Source organism: Notamacropus eugenii, chromosome 4 (assembly GCF_028372415.1).
Source record: "Notamacropus eugenii isolate mMacEug1 chromosome 4, mMacEug1.pri_v2, whole genome shotgun sequence".
In the NCBI taxonomy this organism is placed as follows: domain Eukaryota; kingdom Metazoa; phylum Chordata; class Mammalia; order Diprotodontia; family Macropodidae; genus Notamacropus; species Notamacropus eugenii.
The window spans coordinates 155,441,173-155,466,889 of NC_092875.1; the positions used below are offsets into that span (position 1 = coordinate 155,441,173).

General features: G+C 39.0%; 1 protein-coding gene across 16 annotated transcripts in view; it reads right to left on the reverse strand.

Annotated features, from left to right (window-relative positions):
• CPQ (carboxypeptidase Q) overlaps positions 1–25,717 on the reverse strand; it is a 681,911-nt gene that overhangs the window by 211,171 nt on the left and 445,023 nt on the right. The window lies entirely within an intron of this gene.

The following is a 25,717-nucleotide window of genomic DNA, read 5'->3' on the forward strand; positions in this document are numbered from 1 at the left end:
GACTTGGGAATGCCTTTGATCCAAATCAAGGTATTACCAGAACTTTTTTTTTTTTTGCCCCTCTTGAGACAAAGAAAAGATCTGAATAGACTTTCCAAACAGAAGTTCCTGATAAAAGACTACTCCAACGCTATGAAACACTCATAAATCCTAACTCTTTTATGCCCTAGCAGGACTTAAGGTGAGTGATGGGAGAACAGGGGCTTTTTAAGAGCCAATGGCTCTTCTTAGGAGAAAATTTCCAGATGTTCAACCTACCTTATAAAGTAGGCACGTAGCAATGACTCTACTCTGATGAATAAGCTGACTACAGTTCTGAGGAGAGATGGTCAAAACTTTGAGAAACATCGTCTTATGAAATACTTTACCCAAAAGGATGCTCTCATGATGTTTAAACTCATTCCCTGATACAGGAAAGAATAAGGAAGAAGACAAATTCCAGAGCTAGTACAATTGACTAGAGGAGAGGAGAAAATAACTGAGTTAAAAGTTTTAGAAAGGATGCGTCAGAAATATTGGCTGCTGCCTCATTCAAGTAGTAAAAACCAACTAATTTGCTCTATTGGATAAGCTGACTAAGACTCTGGAGAGGAATATTATTAAAGACTTTGAAAAACATACACTGATTTTGCATGTTAAGAAAATTACTCATAAACAGATAGGCTGTGTGTGGGTATATGAGTGTTGACTAAAAAAAAAAAAAACTAAACAGTTGCTGATGTCCCCATCAGGGAAGAATAATTAGCAGATTTATGAATCATTGCTTCATTCAGACTTCTAATATTGAATTATATTTGTTGACTTAAAGCAGAACAACCAATATCTTGATTATAGGTATCAGTAGAATGAAAATATAGAGTGAACTTGAGGACTTGATGGTGAATGATTAAAACACCCACACACATAAATATAATCTTGATCTTGAGCAGAGTGAGAGATGATGTCTAGGAAAGCAGATAATATTAAAGACCAAACAAGGGCTCATAGTTATAGCAAAAATGAATGATTGAAAAATCCATTAAAGTTAAGGTCTCATTTACACTTCTGCATGCTGTATGTTCACTAGTTAATTTAGACTACTGCCTTCTAACTTTTTAGCAGATAGCTAAGCAATATTGTAAGATCTAAAATAATAAGAAAAATAACTCACTTTGATAGAGTGCTGTATTATGTGCAAAGCATTTCTCTACAATGCTATAATGTACAAGTTTGTGGGGTTTTTTAACTCTCTCCAAAAGGTGAGGAAATTGAGACCCAGAGAGGTTAACCAAATTGTCCACAATGATAAAGCCAGAAAGCATTTTCCAACAGCATTGCGAGGTCAAATAGTACAAGTATTACTTTAATTTTATAGATGGAAAAACTTTTGAGGTTTTGACTCTGCCACCAAGAGTCAGCTTCCTTCCTCACTCTGTTCTGGCCCTGTCTTCTGTTCATGAGTTCCTTCTAAGGCTTCATTTGGGGGGTGGGATCAGGTAGGCTGTCTTTTATTCCCCTCCCTGCTGTGCCTAGGTCTCTCTGGACTCAGCCATTGAACCCTCACATCTTCTCTCACTATCGTCTCCAAGGGGGTGTTGTTTTCTCCCGCTAGAATGTGATCTCCAGGGATTATCTTTCTATTTTGCATATATTTGTATCTCAAGAATTTCACAAATGTCTGGCACGTAATGAGTGCTTAACAAATGTACGTTGTCTGTCTGTGGGTCAGAGAGGTAAATATGTGGAACACAGATGTACATTCAAAGCCTCCAAAGTGCAAGTTGGATATCTTTCCCTGATTCCACTTGAATTCTACAATACCTAATAAACCTCAAATACATATGGCTTTCTATGGCCAACGACCTAACTTCAGTATAAATTTCCATAGACTCAAAAGAATCTCAATTTGGAAGGTAACACAGTGGACATCATTTGACATGGCCATTGTGTTAAAACACATGGTCATAAAAACTGACACACAACAACAGTTTACTTTGATATAGAACTTTGTGGTTTATTACCATTTAATAATGAGTCAATGTGACAGACAAGACTGGTTTTAAGTCAGTAAGACCTGGGTTCAAATCCTTACTCTGATGCATACCAGCCATGTGATTATGAGCAGTCATTAAGTGACTTTGTAGGCCTAGAAAAAATAAAACTCTTATGCCAAAGCCAAGTTTCAATGGTGAAAGAAGTTTCTATATTGGTATTTTCCATACTGATGAAAACACTGTTGCTAACCAAAAATGTAGAAAAAAAATAAATTTTAAAAAGACCATCCTCGTAACAATTCTTTGAGGTCAAACATATAGTTATTAAATGCTCATTTTATAGATGAGATAACTGAAACTTAGAAAGGCTTAAGCAATTTGACTGAGATCACACAGCTAATAAGTGGCAAATCTCAAATTCCAACCCAGTTCTGACTCTAAATCCAGTGCTTATTCCACTATACCACCCAAGTTTTTTCACACTAGATATGAAGGAGAACTCTGGCATATAGGATTATAGAATTGTAGAGTTTGAAGAGATATCAAATATGATCTAATTCAACTCTAAAATATGAATATTTTCTTCTGTTATAAACAAATCCAGAAAAGTGGTTTTCCATCCTCTCTATCCTCAGCTTGAATATTCCATCACAGAAAACTCACTTGCTCTTAGAGAATTTACTATTTTTTAATGGATAATTTTTAAAAGCTCTATTTGCCTGAAATCTATCTTCTTAAAATTTCTGCTTATTTGCCACTGGTTCTACAATCTCTTGCTAACAAAATAAATCCAATGTGTCTTCTATAGGATAATCCATTAAATACCATGACATCCAACTCCATCAACTAGCCATCTCTCCTTTTTTCAACCAATCCTCCAAAACGTGGTTTCATTCTGGTCCACTCTCCCCTGGAAATTATCAAAGGTATAAAAGGCCTTTCCAACATCACAGAACTGAGAAGAATGTGTCAAGTGCAGACCTCCCTTATTCTGGATAAGGCAGCATCTAGTAATGCCAGGACCTCTAATAACAATGTGAAAATAATATGGACAAAATGACGTTTTGGCTACTGAGTCACATTTTTGACTCATATTGAGCTATTGAAACTTCTAGGTCATTTTTCACAAAAAATGCCCATCAAGTCACAGTTCCTCCATTCCATACTTGTGCTGTTGTGTCTTTTGTTTTTAGTGTAGCACTTAATATTTATCCTATCACACTTAATATAATTTGATTTAGTTCATTGTTCCAGGATATAGAGTCCTGAATCTGTCATCTAACATGAGCTATCCTTCCCAGTTTCAAATCATCTGCAAATTTCATAAGCATGTGAATGGTTTCAGTTTCTGTCAATGGCACTATCCTGTTATGATGGTGATGATTTTCCCTCATACCCCCAAACAACTTTAATGAGTTACCAAAGCCTGTCAATTCTAATTCTCTCTCCAGCCTTTCACATATGGCCCCTCCTCTTCATTGACACAATTCCAGCTTCTCATTCTCTTTTGCCTTTTTACCTGAGGAGGCTGACACAGAGAGAAAAAAGGCTAGATTTAAAGTAAAGCTTTAGTTCAAATCCTAGCTCTGCTACTTACCATCTTTGTGATGCTGGGTAATCACTTTTCTCTGTGCCTCAGTTTTGTTTTTTGTTTTTTTTCATCTGTAAAATGAAGGGGCTGGGCTAGATGGATGCTAAGATTTCCTTTAGCTCTAAAATCTGTTATCCTATGATCTGTATAACAGTTTCCTTCCTGCCTATGACCCAGTCTTCATAAAGATGACCACCAAAGTCTTCTTCTAAACACCTGGCTATGACTACATTTTTCCCTTGATCAAATGTTGCCAAGCCTAGAGGCCTGTACTGGGCTACCCGAGTCTTTCTTACCTGTCCAGGTCTTCGGCTGGCCACGCCGGATGCACATATGAGAGAAAGGACGTTCCAGAGTCAAACAGGGGTTGAGCTTTATTACAGGGTTTCGGTTACAAGTGCAGGGGCTCTTCTTTCTTAGGACGAAGAGGGGGAGATTTCCTAAGAAGGCTAAGCTTAAGGGAATGGAAGTAGAAGTACAAGCGGGGAGAGAGGGGGAGGGGAGAGAGGAAAGAAAAGAAGCGGAGCCCTACTTTTCTCTTTGGCTCCACACGTGCTAAGAGCGCTTTTAGGCTTCCTGAATCCTACTTAATCTTCAGCCACACAGTTTGCATCTCAATACCGTGCTGTTAGGTAACTAGGTGTGCTCCAATCCGGGACGACCTCGAGGGCAGGGAGACTCCACCCATCAGGTATCTCCGGGGGAGAGGCGGAAATACCCGAGCTAGCCGAGCTAGCTCAGTCTGACCTTCTCGAACCCCCGCTGTTCATGGAGGGCCTCGTAAGACTCTAAGATTTAGAAGTCCCACTTTTACCTGCCCGAGACTGTCCACACGGAATTGAGCTTCCAGTCCCAACATATCCCCTTCTTTGTTATGCGCGGAGCGCACCTGGCTCTAGAGCAAACAGTGGCTGGAGGCTGAGTGGATTAAGGAAGGCCTTTAGCATATGAGTACCTTACAACAAGACTTCATTCACACAGAAATCTGCAGCTAGCACAACTGACAAAGGGAGGCATCAAATAAAACAAAGATGAAACTAAATGGCTATACAGGTGGAAAATTGGTCACCTCCTCCCCACCCAAGTGTCCTGGGTTTGTGATATCAAAGTCCTCATTCAGCTGGCGAAAAAAGGATGCCTAGATGGGAAACTGTCAGCAGCAGTGTCTGCGGTTGTGATGAGGGCTGCTTCCTCTCTGGGCAGCAAGGTTAAAGCTGTCAGCAGCAGGCTCAGGTGGTGTATGATCCTTCTCCGGGGTCTCTGGGCTCTCCGGGGTCTCCGCCTCCTGCGTCTCCGTCGTCTCCGACCTCGGTTCCCACCTACGGATCCTTCTAATGGGAATCCACGCATTCCCTTTTCCTGTGGAGACACAAACATACCCTCGACCCCCTATTAGTATCTTAAAATGTCTCATAGCTGGAGTAGTATGTGTGCTCCTTGAGACAGCTGTATCAAGCTCTGATTGTATTAGGCCTCTTGATCTTAGCTCTGATTGTATTAGGCGACCTTTTCCCCTTCTTTGTTTAGCGAGGATCGCCTTTAAGGTAAAGATGATAAGAATGCATAGTGGCTCTTTACTTAGGTATAGCTGCTGCCAGGTGCTTACAAATGCTTCATTAACATCTGTAAGGAACCTGACTTTCCCAGATTTTTTCTTTTTAACAAACACAGGAGCATTCCAGGGTGCTAATTGCTCCTTAACCAATAGTTGTAGTGCCTGGAGTTTTTCTGGAGTCAAGGCCCAAATCGGGGTGTCTGACTTCCAATTCAAGGGTGGGGACTCCAGTGCAACTGCAATGGCCCTTACTAAAAATTTGATAGCTTCATCCCGAGGCGGCTCATAATGTCCCTGCCCCAGATGTTAAAACTAAGTCCTGGAATCACCAACGGCCATACGGTCCCTTGGCGATCCTCTGCCTCCCACTTTACTGGGTGCATTGTCTCTAAGGTATTTTGGCACCCTCCTATTCCCCACACTGGTCTCTGGCTTTCTTTAAGCTTCCAGTGCCTTAAGGGAAGGGCAATAGCTATGGGAAGCTGATCCTGGCCCCTCCCTGTACTTATTTCTTTCTGCCCAGGGGTAAGGCAGGCTCTGGCTAAGCTCTTCCAGTCATTAGGAGTCAGAACGAACTGACCGCTGAGAGTTTCAAGCATGGCTATAACAAAGGGTGAATTAGGGCCATGCTTGGTACAAGCCTCTTTAAGAGTCGCCACTCTCTTCCACTCTATAGGTATGTGGCTCCTCCGAACCCCACCGGGGACACTGGGGTCCGCTATTTCTAACACAGGAAATGTCCCTACATCTGCTCCATTCTCTATAGCCTTTCCCATTCCTTCTTCCAAACTGGACTGTGGCCCTGAACTGTCCGACCAATGGAGCAGGTTATAAGGAGGCGCGGAGGGAAGGCACGGCGTATTCTCCCCTGCCTCGCCTTTTCCATCCTCTAGATGGAGCTCCGAACCTATTTTTTCTCTACACTCCTTAACTTTCTGCTCGCCAGGGTTCTGCTCGCCAAGGTCCTCCCCTCCCCTCTCTCCGCTTCCACTCTTATTCCAATCCCGCCCTGGCCTCTCCGGCCCTTCCTTACAAAATTCTCGGAGGTCGTTTAACTCTATTGTGACCCCCGCCTCCCTGCATTCCCTGTGAAGTTTCTCAGCCCAGACCTCCTGTTCCTCTGGCTTTATTACTGGCAATTGATTCCTCATCCCTGCCCTTTTCCCAGGGGTTTGGGAAGCTTCTCTCCCCTTTCTCTCCTTCCGAATCTAGGATTCGGGACTCGCTTCTTTCACAGCCCCTTCCGGGTGTACCCCAAAAGCACCCAGGATTATCTACGCTCCCAATCCCTGTTGGGACGCCAACTGCCAAGCCTAGAGGCCTGTATTGGGCTACCCGAGTCTTTCTTACCTGTCCAGGTCTTCGGCTGGCCACGCCGGATGCACGTATGAGAGAAAGGACGTTCCAGAGTCAAACAGGGGTTGAGCTTTATTACAGGGTTTCGGTTACAAGTGCAGGGGCTCTTCTTTCTTAGGACGAAGAGGGGGAGATTTCCTAAGAAGGCTAAGCTTAAGGGAATGGAAGTAGAAGTACAAGCGGGGAGAGAGGGGGAGGGGAGAGAGGAAAGAAAAGAAGCGGAGCCCTACTTTTCTCTTTGGCTCCACACGTGCTAAGAGCGCTTTTAGGCTTCCTGAATCCTACTTAATCTTCAGCCACACAGTTTGCATCTCAATACCGTGCTGTTAGGTAACTAGGTGTGCTCCAATCCGGGACGACCTCGAGGGCAGGGAGACTCCACCCATCAGGTATCTCCGGGGGAGAGGCGGAAATACCCGAGCTAGCCGAGCTAGCTCAGTCTGACCTTCTCGAACCCCCGCTGTTCATGGAGGGCCTCGTAAGACTCTAAGATTTAGAAGTCCCACTTTTACCTGCCCGAGACTGTCCACACGGAATTGAGCTTCCAGTCCCAACAAAATGTCAGTAGCGGGTCTTCATTGCTTAGCAGTTAAAAATAAATTTCTTGGTCTGTAACTTTAGGCTTTTTGTAATTGACTTTGATGTAGCTTTTCAAGTCTGATTTCACTCTGCTTTATATATATTCATACATATATATATATATATATTCCAGCCTAAATGGTACTAATAGTTGATGGTACTAATAGTTGATGCAACTAGTCCTACATCTTTCTCTGTCCATTCTCACCTCCATTCATTCAAAAGGAGCATTCCTTACACCTGGATCATGCTTGTTTTACATACCACCCATTGAAATCCTCCTCCTCCTTTTTTTTTTTTTTAAGCAGAGTCATGCAACTTACCCAAGGTCACACAGATAGGAAATGCCTAGTGTCTGATACTGGATTTGAACTCAGATCTTCTTGACTCCAGGGCTGGTGCTCTGTCACCTGCATCACCTAGGTGTCCCTTTTCCTCTTCTTTCAAAGGCAAACTCAAGTGCCACTCTCTCCATGAAGCCTTCCCTGATGCACTCAGATGAGTGATCCCTCTGTCTTCATTAGATCAATAATTACATTATACCTAGTATCAGCCTCATCTGTATACACAGTTTATTCCTGTTTGTTTTATAAACTCCCAAAGGCAGAGAACATGCTATTTTTCACTTGTTTTTATTCCCACTGCTTAGGACATTGTTGTACCCATTCTAGGTATTTAATACATGTCTTAAAGTCAAATTTCTTAGACATGTATCTTCATCAAATTCATTAAAATTATAAAGAGTACATGCCAAGAAATCAGCTATCCATTTTACACTATTAATTTCTCAACAGAATTTAATTATGACTCAAACATTCTCTCATGTGGTATAACATGCAAATTATTGCATAGGACCACAGCAGCTTCAACCTATCCTATTTAAATAAGCTATCAATTTAAAAAAAGGAAAGAAACACAAGCAAAGATCTAAATTCTAAATAAAAGCATCTCATAGAAAAGTTTCATTTATACAAAACCTTTGTCAGAATGGGAAGGCTAAAATTGCCTAGAGTGATTTCAGCTAGTCTATCACAAGGGTTAAGAGAATTTGCTCTGAAGAGGATGTTAGTTTGAATCCCGTCTCTCTGATACATATTCCCTTTCTGATCATCGGCAATGCTTCTCTCTAGGCTTCTGTTTCCATATGTAAAAAAAAAAATGAGGAAATTGGACCAGATGGCATCTGGGGTCCATTCCAGCTCTAAATCTATGATTCCATGCTTTATGATCTTAGGATTCTTGCTAGGCAGAGAGAGATGCAGATAACAAAAATTTAGAGGACAGGCTCATCTGCATACATTTCAGAAAAGAATGCGGATAGAAGACAATCAGTATCTCTTCACAAAATGATGAAAAACAGTTGAATAGAAAATGAATCTATAGTAATATGATGTAAAAACCAACCTAAGCCACATCATCGTGGGATCATCATTAGTGTCTCAACCTGAGAAAGAAGGACAGAAATAGATGGGAAACTGAACAGATTTGCTTAGCATTTTACAGTGATCACTTCTCATCAGTGAATACAGTAGGATTATAACATTTGAACTCTGAGTGTACTATGTGAGAACATGGTAAGGATCCATGAAATGAAGTCAAGAAAAGAACCAGAATTGGCCAAATAAAAGCATTTAAAAGTTTATTTTCAAGCTATCTCAGAGATATCTCAGAGCCATTATGATCCCAAAATATTAGAAAAGGTGACAAAAAAGGAGACTAATGTAATTAATCCTTGACTAAAAGTCTATTAGCATAATACTTTCCTCATTGGTGGAGACTGATTATTTCATGGTCCCTCCATATGAGGGGTAGAGTTGGCAGAAATTTGGAAAAAGAGAGATCTTGGTCTTCTGGTTTCTAGTTTTAAGAAAGAAGAAACATGGCTCTAGAATTTCTTCATATTCCTGAAGGGAGAGAAAGATTCTGGGACAAAGCCAACATGTGAAAGAGACAGCACCTTGATAATGTTGTCTTCTTCTGAAAAATATGAAATGATATGCTTTCTTCTTGAAGGTAGAAACCAGTAAACCAGGATATCTTTTCTCCCAAGCTCTTGCCAACTTCACCCTTCATATAGGCAAGGAGCATTGAATGATCAGTCTCTAACAATGAGAAGAGTCTTATGCAAATTGGCTTTGAGCCAAGGTTAAACTAAGAAAATATTGCCATGTACCAATCTGTACGCCTGCTCTCTCATATTTACAAAATCTTCATGCAAATGACTTATCCATGTGTTGATGGTATCTCAATGAAAACGTGAGATATGAAGAAGTAGGAATGTGCAATTTTCTGCAACATATATTTTCTTTATAATCACCTATTCAAAAAGATAAATAGAAAATACAGAATCCTGTTATGTGTATTGTTTCTGGATTTTTAGAAAGCCTTCATTTGCAAATTTTAAGAAGGTAATTTTGAGGAATCTCTTTGACAAGGTGTCTCTCAATACATACATTAAAACCATATAAGAGTCTATGACAACAAAGTGAAGTGAGCAGAACCCAGAGAACATTGTACACAGTAACAGCAGTAATGTACAACGATCAACCGTGAATGACTTAGCTATTCTCAGCAACACAAAGAACCAAGACAATTCTGAAGGAGTTTTGAAGAAAAATGCCATCCACCTCGAGAGAAAGAACTGATGGAGTCTGGATGCAAAATGAAGCATATTATTTTTTACTTTCTTTCTTTTTTGTGTTTCTTTTTTGTCTATGTTTTCTTTCACATGACTAATGTGGAAATGTTTTGCATGATTGCTCGTGTATAACCTACATAAAATTGCTTGCCATCTCAGGGAGAAGTGAAGGGAAGGAGAGAAGAATTGAATATGGAATTCAATATTTTAAAATAAATGTTAAAAATTGCTTTTACGTATAATTAGAAAAAATAAAATAATAGGATGTAAAGAAAGATTCCATAAGAGAAGCAAACACAGAAATTACTTTGTTCACCAGTCTACTAAGCGTTCACTGCAAGTAAGGTATCAAGCATAGAGACAGAAGTTTACTTAGGCTATTCGCTAAAGTGGAAGATAATCCACTTAGGTTTCAAGCAAAAGGAGTACTTGTCCATTAATGGTGATTCTCCAAATGCTCCTGTTTATAAAAAGCTTCATACTAATTATATTGAGCCCTCAAATATTACAAAGTTTCTCAGTGAAATCCCAAAGGGGTTAACTGTCCATATAAGAAAAACAAAGTAGATGAAAATACATACTACCTAAATTATGAAATATACTTTAACAAGTAGCTCATTTAGCTAGTTCATCATAGATGAAGAGAGAGAGGTAAACCCACACCTCTCTCTATCAATATCTCTCTCCACATAGAGAGAGATATAGATGTAACTTGGCTAACCTCTACAAGCAGGTAATAATAGGTTCAGACGAGTAGGAAGAGATCAGGCTGAAGCATAACTGGGAAATTATGCAGAACTTTCAAAGTCCCAAACTGTCTCATGTGGCAAAAAAACCACTTCTTTAAAACCAATATTTTCTCAGTGATGTTAAATGGTGAAAATCATGAAAGACCATAAAGGAGAAGGACTAATATTACAAATAATCCAAAAAGAAATGGAAATATGAGTGGAGAACTTGAATAGGCTGAAGTATGTTACTCACATGCTGGAAGTGGCATAAAAAACATGGTACGAAGCACATAAATGACTTAAAAAGAAGAGAAATAATTCACATTGTGAGAAAGGAAAACTAAACATGGATAGCCTGAGGACAACAATGATGCCCCACAGATTGAGGTAATAATGAAAAGTACTGAATACACTTTCTATGGAGCATTCTTGGGAAAATATGGATCAAAAACATACACAGGATAAGGGCACTCATGCTGATAAAAATCACAAATCTACCAGAGTACTGGGTACATGGTACTATATCACACCTGTAGAGTTTTACAATGTACTAAGCTCTTTCACAAACATTGTCTCATTTGTTCCTTACAATAACATTATAAATTAGGCAAGATAAATATTGCAATACACATTTTTACAGAGCAGGAAACTGAAGCTCTGAGAAATCAAGTGAATTGTTGAAGGTCACACAGCAAGGAAATAGGGGAACTAGAGCTCCAGCATAGTTAAGGGGTGTGTGTGTGTGTGTGTGTGTGTGTGTGTGTGTGTGTGTGTTTTTCTAGAATTCTTTGAACATGGTGTATCTCTTAAAGAGATCCTTGAAGACAGGTCCTGTCTTACTTGTGTAACTATTTCCCCAGTATCCAGCATAGTGATGGAGGCATGGTAGATACTTAGCATATGTTTGTTGATTGACTGATTGATAGATGCGTTCATGCAAAGGTGGTCTCCCTGTACTAGGGGCTAGTGTTGGTATAGAGACTGGTGTGAGATCATCTTGATTCCGGTACTGATCTAACATTGACTTGGAATTAGTTGCCAGGAAGTCAGTTATTTACTATAAGGTATTTCTGCTCCCATAGAGCTAGTCTATCTAATTATCGCATTCCAAGTTCTGTGAATTCCTTATTTGATTATAAATGTCAATCAAATAAGGAAGGTTATACTCTCCTTCAAATTTTACTAATAAGAAAAACAAGAGGGATTTTTTGAGAGGGCCAACCAGGTACTCTGAATTAATGGGGGGGGGGGGGGGGGGGGGGGAAGAGGGACCAAAGTAGTGAATCACTAGCAAAGAGTTTTGTCCCTACACATATACACTTATGTTATCACTTTTCATCCTAGATTAATTACTGGATAATATATGGGAAATGGAAAGAAGAGCTCTTATAGAAAGATCTGCCATATCTTCAAAAATGTAGCATTATTTTTCCCCAAGGGATATCTGAGAACATCTTTATTTTTAATTAGATTTCTTTCTTAAATTAATAAGCATTCATCTTCTCTTCCTCTTACCTTCTCCCCCACTGATGAAAGAAAAGAAACCCCAAACTTATAAAACACATGCATAGTCCAGGGAAACAATTTCCACATTGGTTATGTCCAGATAAAGTATATCCCAGCACACAAAGCATTATTAGATAAATGCTACCTTGACCTATACATGGTCAGGTCAACTGTGCCACTGCAAATACATAAACATATATGTAATGAAGGGAGATTTTTTTTCATATTTTGTTATTTTTTCTAAAAACTGAAAATGAAAGTCCATAGAATTTTGAAAACTATTATTTGTTCCTCCTGTAGTTGCTGGTGGATGTATGGAAAAATTAGTAAATCTGAATGTGAGTTAAATCTTAAGCGAATATTAAAATATCTGAGGTTTAGGCATGGTATTGTCACTATCTATGTGACCTTGAACAAATCACCTCTCCGGGTAATGTTTTTTTAAACCTGAAAAAAAGCACTTGAATTGGAGGATAGCCAAAGTCCCTTTGTGTTCTAAAATTCTGCTTCAATATATCAAAGACTAAAATAGATGGAGTGCATGGAAAATTTATAGAAAATGTAGTCAATAGGGATAGAGACAGTAATTTTGCTTATTATGCTTAGCTATTTCCCCCCAAAGATGGAGAAAATAATGGAACAAACCTACATAAAAAGTCAACATCACTCACTTTGCACATCAGGTACAAGAGCTAGCTAAGGGTCTAAGAAGAAATATAATGTGCTTTTGAAGCTATTAAACTATGGACAAAAGATCAGCTTTTGGCTAATGTTGGTACAACATAGCACTCCTCTAGCCTGTGCTTAGGAACCAAGAGCAGGAAAACGTTTATCTGGAAATAACAGAATTTACCTCTTAGGGCAGCAAAGTGCCAGCACCTTGGACATCCTACATAACTACTAGAAAAAGAAGACTATTATTGGCACTTGAAGTATCAATCAAATCCTGTCCTTATTTATCTTACACTAGGTGAGCTCTTAGATCTAGTCCAAATTCAGGGAAGGCTAAAAGAAGGAGCAAGAAATCTTATCCGTGGAGGACACGGGTTTTCAGAAATACTATGTAGCTCAAGAAAACTGTGATTCTTAATGATTCTGGTCAATGATCAGTTCATGGGTCATCATCTATAATGATGTATAAACACTAACCTGCTTTTTTCCAACGGTCACTTGTCTAGTATTCAGAAAGAGTAGAATTCACTGCAATTGGAATCAAAAACAGAGGCAATTTCTCAACCTATGAGATTGGATAGTCATTGAATACACTAGACACTTAACAAATGTTTGTTGAAATAAATTATATTAGTAGAGGTACTCTTTTGGGTGTATCTGATAACTTCTAGAAGCCACTATTTCCAAACTTCACATTAGAAACCATACTTCAGGATATCACCAAGAGCCCTTAGAGATCTCTGTTGTTTTGATTTCTTAATTTAGGTCTAGCAGAGAATATCACCAATTCAAATCTGGATTGACCAATATTTATTTCTACAGTTCCACAATTCTGGCATCAAGCTCAGTATTGGCTACTAGAGACATACTTGCAAAGATGGTGCAGCAGCTACTTTTCCCATACACACAAACACAGAAAGACTGGTGGAAGATTAGGACACTCATTATACTGAGGGAATATCTGAAGCAGAGGCTGTCCATTGGAAGATCTTTCTCTCAGTCTGTGGTTGTTGCAGAGGTGGTTACCAAAGGCAAATAGTTGATTGTAATCTATTATTTTTAGAAACAAGAGCACACAAATATGTTGTCTTAATTAGGACATGGGTGCTGGCCCGAGTCTTATGAGTATAGCAGCATGGAAAGAGAAGCAATGATTATGATAAATGTGTATTCCAGGTATGAATTTTTATGAGAATAAAGAGTAGAGGTAAAACATTGTGAACAAGTGTGGAAACTGAGGATTTCAGAAATGCTCTGATGGATCAGAATGAGAGGGGAAGCTGAGAGTCCTTGAGATTTCAATGTTCCTTTGTTAGCACAGCCATCTTTGCATAAGAGTGGGCATAGGGTTTGTGACCTAGTTGCTACTGCCCTCCAAACACAATGTATACCAGCAGGTAGTGAGCATAAAAGAAAGGCTAAAAAGATTTTTGTCTAGTATGACCTATCTAAATTGTGGGAAGTTGAATTGAAAAGGAAATTGGCATGAAAACAGGGAGAATAATAGTCAACCTAACACATACATGTTCATCTATGTCCTTCCTAGGGAGTCAGCCAGGAATGTTAATTAATAACCATAAATTGTTTTGAGTGTCTATTATTACATTGCTTTATTCAAAGAACCTTTGGATCAATGTACTTTTTAACAGTAAGGAACTCTAGAAGTCATATGGTCTAACCCCCTCATTAAAAGAAAACTGAGGCTTAGAGAGAGGAAGTGATTTGACCATTTGAACATGACTAAATCTGTCATCCATCCATCCATCCATCCATCCAACCATCATCTATCTATCTATCTATCTATCTATCTATCTATCTATCTATCTCTCTCTCTCTCTCTCTCTCTCTCTCTCTCTCTCTCTCTGTCTGTCTCTGTCTGTCTGTCTGTCTATCTATCTCCTTTAGACGAACATTCTCTAACTTTTTTATTTCACTCTTTAAAATCACTGAAGACTCCCCCAAAGAGCTGTTGTTTATGTAGGTTACATCTATTGATATTTGTCATGTTAGAGATTAAAATATATTGATATTATTATGAAAACAGTTTTGATCTCAAGGACCTCCCAAACCGTGGTCAATGGATCACACTTTGAGAACCACTGATTTAGACAAACCATGTTGGCACATTTTTAGACTCCACTCATGGAAGATGGTCCTCTTTTGATGGGAAGTTTGGACAACGTAATCTTCCATAGATTCTTGAATTAGACTGACTATATCTGGATAACTAACTGATAAAGACTTTTTACTTGTTGATCTTTAGGCTAAGGGGTTTTGCAACTCAAAACCAACCCGAAATTTCAAATTTTCATGAAGTCCTTCCACATAATATACCAACACTGTCTAGAAAGATATGTCAGAATTCAGTAAGTTAGGAGGAGGGATACCATTCCCCAGCAATGAAAAACTTGGAAACATTTTCTGTCCATTCCATTTGTCTTGTCCAGGAGGCAGCTGTTTCACTGGAGGTCACAATACACCAAGTTCTTGCTTGGTTCTTTCAAGGTTCATTCCTTTTAAATGGAAAAAAGCAGATTTTTTTCCTCAGTTTCACTCTAACAGCATCATTTCCTCTCGAAGATAATCCTTTACCTTTGTGGCTCTTGCATAGAAGGAGCCTTCATTCTGTGGTTTGGGGCTTGTTGAGAGCTAAGAAGAGGCCTGAGTTTTGTGTCTGACATACTTCTGCTAATTTTTGACTAGTGAATAAGACTTTGGGAAGAGTAAGTAGAACTCTCCAATAAAGATGAAGCCATCATAGGATATCAATTTGGAGTATGTGAATGGAGTAGAACACAACAGATAATACTATAAGGGTCTCAACAGAGCCAGAACAAACCTGGTGTCTTAGAGAGTTGGTTAAGCTTTTGTACAGATTAAATTAAGTATTCTGAGACAAGTACCTTAGAAATTCATGCATTTCTGACAGAGAGAATAAAAATTGAGGATAATTGATCTGAATTCCAAACATGAATATAGTACAGCGTACGTTTGTCTACCTCATATGGTGTCAACTGCTAATATTATGACTTCCACCATTGAACTAGAAGAGATAAATCTTTCTAAATCCATGATGGCAAGAACCAGGGTTTTATCAAAGTTAGAAAACAGGGCCTATCTTGGGATATTTCTCACAGTTTCAAGCAATAAATCGCAGAAAGGGGAGAATGGGGAGGAGGAAGACATTTATTGAAATTAAATTATCCACTTGTAAATAATAATTTTTCCCCATTGTGAAGACACTAAAAGGAAGAGGAGAATAGGCTAGGTATATCGATAAGTAGACCAGAAAAGGTGGTGATCAGACTTCAGTCTTATTTGTACTTAATGGTGAGTGCATCATTGAGTAAACAGCATCAAATGTATAAAAGACAGGCATGTGAACAGGGGAAATATGAACTTAATGAAGGTGTTATCACTTAGGAAAGATGAAAAAGGGGGGATGAGGAGGGGAAGAAATAGAACTGAAGTGACATACCATGACAACAAAGACAACAAAACTATCCAGCAACCAACTGGTGAACAGATGCCAAACCCAAGTAAAGTAAAACAAGAAAATCCTCTTCATGTGACCCAACTTATCTCACACATTTGGTGGATGAGGAGGAAGCTAAATCAAGCCCTACATATTGTGGGATTTCAAAAACAGTAAGAAAATCAATGATAGTACTTTAAGGAAGATTGCAGCCATTCATTGAGCAGAACAGGCTCTGTCATGCCATTGCACTTTATAACAGTTAGATAATTTTCATAGAGCTTGTTGAATTGCTAAAAATTGACTACTCTGGCCACCACCAATCTCTCAACACTTTGGAAAAACTGTTCTATGAGATCTGTTTCCTTCCATAAGTGGAGATAAGTGTCACCTGGGTGGAGCATAAAGGAATCAGAAATTACTCAACTGAGGTAGCCTGAATTTTTTTTAAGTTACATGAATTGATAAATCCAGTTAAAATCCAATGGTTTTTAAGGTGAGATCCAGGAGGAATGAAAAGAAAATCAAGCAGCTTAAAGCTAGTCACAGCACTGATGTTCCACTCTGGACAAGAAACTCTCTGATGTAACTTCCCATGCCTGGAAATGTGTCTCTTAAGATGTTACTCATTGACGTATTTTATCTTCTCTTGAGTCACACTCTCCTTTTTTGTTTCTGCTTGCCTTCAACAACAGACAGATTTGTTTGCCTTTTCTTCTATTTCTATATTCTAAGGTCATTTTATAGCTGCTGCCATCTGCTTCTACTGGCTGGTCATGCTTTCTCTAATCACATTTATCTTTTCTCTGGTTTATCCACAATTCTTATATTTGAGTATTCAACTGGTGCCTGATACATAGGGAGATAGAATAGACAGCTACCTAGGTAATCAGATGAAGAACCAAATTCTCAACTCCCACATTAGCTGCTCCAAAGCCCTAAAATTTATTACAAAATCTGCCATTGGAGATCAGAAAAAAATAAGCTCATGATGGTCTATCAGTCAAAAGTTGGAGGGAGCAGTTAGAACTCCATATGCTTTAACTTTTTAGGTATTCAGATGACTAGGAAGGTAGGTCAATGGCCCAAGCCCTTAGTCTCTTGAGCTAATTAAGCCTCAAGGACAATTTCAATACCTTTTTAAGGGAAAATTAGTCTGACACCCATGGAACATGGGTCTGAGGATTTTGTTTCCTCCACACATGCCCTTCATACAGGTGCCCAAGCCACATAAGTTTCTTAGGCATTCCTTCTCTTCTTATTGATGGTGTGCATGTATTACTGGAAGAATGTGTCACAGGTCATTGGGAAGAAGGAACTTGGGAGGATAGAGAATGTTCTATATCTAATTTTTCTTATTACATTATTTCACTAAATGCCTTTGCTTTGAACTAGAATCATCACTTGAGATAACACAAATATAACACATTGGTGGTCGTCATGAGGTATGGCTTCATACAGATGTGGACCCACAGAGTACCTTGAACCTGGGAAATTTTTCTGGATGCCCTTTGTGTGCGTACAATGGGGGCTGAGGGGCAGGATGCCTAAGTGCTACTCCTACGTTTGCTAAATGCTTAATTTTTTCATAGTTCTGTATTCCCTAGAATCATCAATCCAATTAAATGTCATGGAGGTCATGCCTACATTTTCCAGGCAGTATATTATCCAGGCAAAGCTTAGCATATATGACTTGCAAATAATGATTCCATTTCCCTGGTCCTAGGCTGAGGTGTTATTTCCAAATCCACAATGAAATGGAAAGACATTCTTACTATTAGCATCACATCCTTAAATCAGTATGAATGCATGAAGACTTAGCATACAACTCACAAATGGTAAAAGCATTCATTTTTCCTAGCACCTCAGGGCTAGGAAAGCAAATTCCTAAACACTGTTAATGGCAAGGGCATTCCTGGTTGCCCACGGAGAAAGAAGGTTCACAGGAATAGAGACGCTCTGGCTAAAAAGGTCTCATAAGGTTTTCTGCCTAGGTTTCTAATTATCCTTCAGCAGGGACTTCAATAGTTCCTACTTTTGTGCCTTCATTGAACATTAGAACATAAGTTAACAAAGATATCTTACAAATGAAAAGGGATCTCCTACTTCTCTCCAAAGTGAGAAAGACAAGCATCCCTTCTGTGTCAAGGGAAGAGAGGGACTAAATAATTTGATATGGTTGTCATCTGTGAAAGCAGAGGACATTAGCATGAAAAATAACATTAAAGATGGATATATCCAGAGGGAAATTTTGATGAAGTAAATTTGGCACAGTGAAAGATAACAGAAATGTGTGTTTATGGGTATAATCAGCCAATACATATTTACTGAATGCCTCTTAGATAGCCAATATTTTGCCCATTTAAGATGCCCACTTAACATGGCTAAATCAAAGTTTCAAAAACCATTCACCCCACTAATTCCTAGCAGGTGAAATCTAAATGACAATTTCACGTCTCTAAAATATCTAAAGTATCATCTGCCTTGCCCACAACAGTAGAGGTGGCCGGAAAAAAAAAGATGCTAAAATGTGAAATATATTCCCAGAAGCCTTTCATATACAAAGAAAAAGCTGTCTAGAGAAATTGCCATGATATTAGTGATCATTCTGGTAATGTTGTGATAATACTAAAAATAAAGTATACCCTTGGAAAAGTTGTTTTATCTTCCTGAGTCCTAGCATCCTCATCTATCAACAGTACAGAATTGGGAGATGGAATGTCTTAGGTAAGGGATGGCAAATAGTCCAGTATAATTGGATCACAAACTACTTGGAGGGAAGTAAAGTCTAAAAAGATGGAAAAAGTGGGAAGAGGTCAAGTTGTGAAAGGGTTTAAATATCCAAAAGAGGACTGTATATTTTAACCCAGAAGTAAGATTAAATCATTGATGTTTACTGAGAAGGGTGGGGTTAACATTGTCAGATCTGAGAATTACTTTTTTTTAGTGGGGGGTGGGGGGGTGAGAAGAAGATTGAGTCTTCCTAGCTCAATGAGGCTGGAAGTGCAGCAATTCCTCATGGGTCAGTTTCCAATGCTAATCTGCACAACCTCTGACATACTCTACATCTGATATGGACCAGTTCACCCTGTTCCTGTGGTTTCACCAGATTAGTGTTAGGCTTAGTAAAGACATCTAATTAGATTTAGTTTTGTTGCATCTCAGAACTTCTAAGCTCAAATGTTCCACCAACTTTGGCCTCTCTAGCATCAGGGATTACAGGAATGTGATACCTTGCCCAACAGAGAATTGTGTTTTAGAGAAATCACTTTGGCAGTGGAGTGGAGTGGAGGGAACTTTGAGGCAGAGAGACCAACAAGAAAGCTATTACCAGAGTCCAGACATGAAGAGCTGCATGATGGTCTCTACCAAAGTGATGGTTGTGAGTTAAGGGTAGGAAATATACAGGAAAGGCATTATAAAGGTATAAAAATAAGACTTCATAACAGATTGAGTTTACACAATATCTTTTAGGGAAGAGGAAAGACATCCTGGCTTCTCTATTTTGGGGACCAAAATGCTCCTAAAGTTCTATACAGAACTGGAACTGGACATCTGGATCTAATGAGAGAAAACTGATCATGGATCTTGGACCAATGCTGCTTATCTTATTTGATTTAATAAGAGGAAAGAGGCAGATAAGAAGAGGAGGTTGGGTGTTGTGGTAATTGGATTTTATAAAAACCAACAACTGGGTGACTTTTGGGGTGGAGGGTGGGTGGGTAGTCTTTTGTTCTCTATATTCTAGATTAGACCCTTCACCCTTCCTATACTCTGCCCCTGCCCCTTTTCTAGAATATTGTATGCCTGGAAACTTCCATGGTATAAACTTGCATATTCTATGCAACCTTGCTAGTTGGCACCTCATTTTCTGTGACATCATAAAGCAGGCAACCCATCAGATGCACCAGATAGTGCATATCCCATCCCTATTACTATTATGCCCCTATTTTTCCCCTTTCCTGGTCTTCTCCTGAATCACTGGGCTGCCCTGATGCCTCAATTGACAACTTCAGTCATTGTATCCAGAAGGAGTAACAAGAGCTTGGTGTAATCTGAATGCAAGTTCAAGAGGCAGCCTGTCTCACAGAATCGTATTACACTCCTCCCTCCCACCATGACTTAATGGTCATCTCCCTCACAGCTTGGGAGACATCCTTTGTGATATCCCTATCCTGTTCTTGTTCATTCTGCTTCGGAGGTATCAGCAGCTGACCAAGTTAGGAAGCAGATGCTGCCATATTATCATTCCCTTGCTTTCTCTGCCTCTCCTTTGGTCCTTCCATCCCTGGGTATCCCTCTTAAGGCTTAAAGTCTTCCATGGTATGAGTTAGTTAAACATGCTCAATAAAGGTCCCTTACTTATAGCATCTAGTTCTTCTGCAAAGCCCTTTAAAAATCCCACAGCAACTGCAGAGGTCTGGGACAGGTGGTAGAATTTAAATACTAATCATGGTCTTATCGATGTTTTACTCGAATGGGAGCCTGGAAAATGTGACTTTTCAAGGACCCTGCCTTACAGTTTGATAACTCAGTCTTCACTCTCCATACACTTGAAGGAATATTCCTCAAACCTATCTATAGTTCCATTCACAGAGAGTTGTCACATGTCCACTGTATGTAAGATGGATTTGTTTTCTTTTTAAGATACTAGTTCCCAGGATCCATAGCCAAAAATAATCTACTAGTTCCCAGGCTTATGGCTTGTAAACAACCTCGTCATGCTTGCACATCATAGTAAAGTAATATCAACATTTGTGCTTAAGTTATAGACACCTACTGCATGTGTGCTATGCTAAGTCACCATGATATTGCTAAAGTTAATGTAAACTTGTGAGGTCATTGCTGGTAAATTGCCTTCTTTGTGTGCTTCTCTATAAATCAAGTGAGCACTGGTCAGTAAGTTGGAAATGTACAAGCTGGAATGCTGTACCTGTCTTGACTGACCCCCATTGAGACTTAGGGAAATATTGTAGAAGTTAGTGCACCTACTGTTCCTATTCTTGCCCTCCCCTGGGTGAAGAGTAATTAGGGGATGCTGTAGGAGTTGGTGCTCCCAATATCAGCAATCCCACTGAGAAGAAAAAAGTAATTAACCCCTTATTATATCTCCAATGCTGTTGTTCTGACTGCCCAGATCAAGAGTGAACCTGCTAGAGGATGGAGCCCAAAAGTTTCTGTGTGTACTGCCTTACACCCACACAGTTGGAAATATTCCTGTGAATCATTATTGTACATTACCTGTCATTTCAAGACAAAAGCATAATATCCCAGAACAGAACATTACAAAACTGAAGGGCAGGCAGAGCAGTCTGCTCTTAATGGAGCTACAGAAATAATTATCACAAAATGATAACAATATTAACAATAATGTCTTACAATGGTATAGAACTTTGGAATTTACAAAATGATTTCAGTATCATTCCCTTGAATACTTTGCATGAATACTCTGCTCAAGAGCTCTTAAGGATCTGAGATTAGTTTGTTGAGAATCAACTCAGTCTAAAGGTGAAGAGAGAGGAAATCCTATCATTTTCCTACTCCAATCTCTGTGTCTTTCTATTGGCTGTCTCTCATGCCTAAACTGCTCTAATTCCCTACCTCTGCTTTCCATTTTCCCTGTTTCAAGACTCAGCTCAAATCCCAGGAGGTCTTTCCCAGTCCAATCCTTCCCAAACCATATTCATCAGTTAGTGATCTCCCTCTGAGATTACCTTTCATTTATGTTATATATATATATTGTACATACAAGTCTTCTTCCATTAGAATATGAGCTCCTTGAGGTCAGAGACAGCATGTTTGCCTGTCTTTGTATCCCCACGGTTTAGCAGAGTGCCTGACACAAAGTTAGTGCTTGATAAATGCAAATTATTTGACTGAAACACTTTCTGACTTAATGGATGAAAAAGCAGGAATAACAGAGGTAAAAAGAGAAAATAATACACACATATTTTTATTGTATCAAAGTTTGATTCAAGGTTTGCAAAACATTCAGTCAAATTATAAAAGATTCATTTCAGCCTAAAAGAAGAATACTGGCATTCCTCAAGTTCTAAGTATATATGTGAGTGTGTGTGTATATGCATGAATATGTATATATATTTCTATGTCAATCTTCCTACCTACTCTGAGGTCAGTCTATTTCCAATCCTCCATCGACTGCCCTCTTCCTATATGTCCCCTCTTTTCTGGGGTTACAAGGTGAATATCCTCTGTCTTTAAAGAGTTTGAAATCCACTAGAAGGGATATGAAATATATACAAGTAAGCATAAAATAAGGTAGCAAGTTAAGTGCTCCTCCTTTCCTAAAAAAGTGTTAAAATCTACTATGGAAGGAATAGGATACATACATAACCAGGTAGAAAATAAGGTAGCAAGTGATATATGTAAAGGACAGACCCAGACAAAGTGCTTCAGGAAAATTTGAGGAGAAAGATAATACTTGGAAGCAAAATGTGTAGGCTCCTTGAAGGCTTCATGCCTCAGGATGTGGTACCAGATTTCAATGGATGGAAACGAGGAGAGATGACAGGTCAGACTTAAGGGATTGTCTGAGTGACTACAAGAAATGGTAGGGCAAGATCTTGGAATAATGAGAAGTCAGATTGAACTAGGACACAAAGCACAGGAAGGACCAGAATTTGGAGTCTTTTAAATGACAGAAGCAGTTAGAATTTTTATTCTCTAAGCAACAGAGAGCCACCAAAGGATTCTGAGCAACAAATAATGTGACCAGACCAGTGGATTAGAAAGATTATTTTGGCAGCTGTGTAAGGGACAGACTGAAAAGGGATTTGAATTTTTTACTTAGTAATACACAATTTCAACAGCAAAAGAGTTCAGACTAAATTTTAAAATAGAAAATGGAAAATTCACAAACACACATGATTATTCTAATATTTTCTTACATTCTGTCTATAAACTTCAATCTCTAATGCTTGCAAGGCAATCCAAGAGTTTGTCATAAATAAATTTGACAGATATTTTTTCCTCATTTGATAATTTTATGAAGACAAACATTCTAGCTAGTTCAGATAATTTGATGCATTCATGCATATGAGTAAATGATTGTATATATCCCTTGACCAAGACTTATGCAGAACAAAATGTTGAAGAAGAGAACGAAAAAAACAGCAATGGTTCCAAGACTTAGTCTAATCAATTTTCATCTAACTGATATTAAAATTGATCAGATGTATGCAGACCAGCTAGGAAAGATTTGCAATCATTTACTTAAGGGTTTATAAAAATTGGAACTAAGGTGGTAGCAATGTGGAATAGAGAAAACTGGATGGATGTAAGAGATATTATAGAAGTAAAATGTGCAGAATTTATCAAGTAATTAGACACGGGGTGGGGAAGGAAAGGATGAGGAAAGAGCCAATTATGACTCATGGTTTACAAGCTTGGGTAACCAGGAAGATGACAGTGCTACCTGTTCATAGAAAGATGGTAATGGATGACCAAGTGAATAAGAGGAGTATTCAGAGTTTAATTAAAAGAAATAACCAGGGAGAGGAGACTGGACCAATTGGATTGAGCGGATCAAATGTTACCTAAAGAACATGGAAGATGAGGACTTAGATTTTTCTTTATACAAGTTTATCAATGAAGGAGAATAGAAATACAAGATAATAGGTTATGGCAATGACAAGGTCAAGGTAGAGAATTTTTAGAAAGGGGAAACTTGAGTATGGTATATGCCAGGCCTAGAGGCCTGTGTGGGCTACCCGAGTCTTCTTACCTCACCTCCGAGGCCTTCGGTTGGCCAAAACCGGATGCTCATATGAGAGAAAGGACGTTCCAGAGTCGAACAAGGGTTGAGCTTTATTTCAGGGTCTAGTTACAAGTGCAGGGGGTCTTCCTTAGGAGGAAGAGGGGGAGATTTCCTAAGGAGGCTAAGATCTTAAGGGATTGGAAGTAGAAGTACAAGCGGGGAGAGAGGGGGAGGGGAGAGAGGAAAGAAGAGAAGCGGAGCCTACTGTCCTCTTGGCTCCTCACGTGCTAAGAGAGCTTTCAGGCTTCCTCAATCCTACTTAACCTTCAGCTGCACAGTTTGCATCTAAATACCGTGCTGTTAGATAACAATAGTGTGCCCAGATCCGGGACGACCTCGAGGGCAGGGAGACTCCACCCATCACGTATCTCCCGGGGAGAGGCGGAAATACCCGAGCTAGCCGAGCTAGCTCAGTCTGACCTTCTCGAATCCCCACTGTTCATGGAGGGCCTCGTAAGACTCTAAGATTTAGAAGTCCCACTTTTACCCGCCCGAGACTGTCCACACGGATTTGAACTTCCAATCCCTACAGGTATAGGCAAAGGGGAAATTACTAGCAAAGAGTAAGAGCTTGAGAAGGAGAGGGGAAGTAATCAGTTAGTCAGTCAACTAGCATTTACCAAGTATTTACTACATGCAAATACTGTGTAAGCACTGGTGAATGGGGAAATCTCCCAGGAAGACACAAGGTGATGAGCTCAAGGGCACATGTGAAAAGGTTATCCTTGTCATGGAGACTGACTTTACCCTATAATACTAGAACAAAGGAAAGAAAAAGGCTTTGAGAGGTCTTCAGATGTAAAAAGGGAGCTTAGGAGAAGTAACTTCTCAGTAAAATAGGTGAGGTCATTCACTGAGACAGAAGTGGTATGTAGTTGGGGGCTTGATGACAGATAAGATTTGGAACAGCCACTGTGGGGTCTCTGTTATGGAGTTAATGAGGAAAACAATAAAAGGGTTATTGTATAGAGGTGAAGGCCTGGTTGAGGTTAAATAGCATGAATATTTTAATAGATCCAGTTAGTCCTTTAGTTAGTGAGTCAATAAATATTTATTAAATATCTACTATGTGCAAGGCATATGTGCTAAGTGCTATGATTCAAAGCAAGGCAAAAGGCTATTAAAAAGCACATAGTCCATGATTTTAATGTCAAATTGTGACTTCCTCTGGGCATGTTCAAAGACTCTGTAATAGAGAAAAAGCAGATGGTAGGGGATGACCCAAGGGTTGAGAATTAGCAATGTGGGAATAATGGAAGGATGTAGGGGTAGAGGTGATAGTAAGAGACTTAAGATGAGATAACAAAAATATTTCTCAATTACATGTAAAAAAAAATCTTCAATATTGATTTTTTTAAAAATTTGAGTTCAAAATTCTCTCCTTCCTCTCCCTCCCTCACCCCCTGAGAAATTAAGCAATATAATATCAATTATACATGTGAAGTCATTAAAAATATTACCATATTAGCTATGTTGCAAAAGCAAACATACACACGCACAAAGAAAAATAAATAAAGTTTAAAAAGAATGATTCAATCTGCAGAGTTCCTCTGCTGGAAAGCATTTTTCATCATGGGTCTTTGGAATTTTATTGGATCATTGTCTTGATTCAAGGAGTTGTCTTTCATGGTGGATTATCCTTACCATATTACTGTTATTGTGTACAGCAATATCCTGTTTCTGTTAACTGCACTTTGTATCAGTTCGTATAAGTCTTCCCAGGTTTTTCTGAAACCATCCTGCCCATTTTTTTAATAACACAATAGTATTCCACAATCATATACCACCAATTGTTCAGGTATTCCCCAATTGATTGGCATCTCCTCAGTTTCCAATTTTTTGCCACCACAAAAATGACTGATTA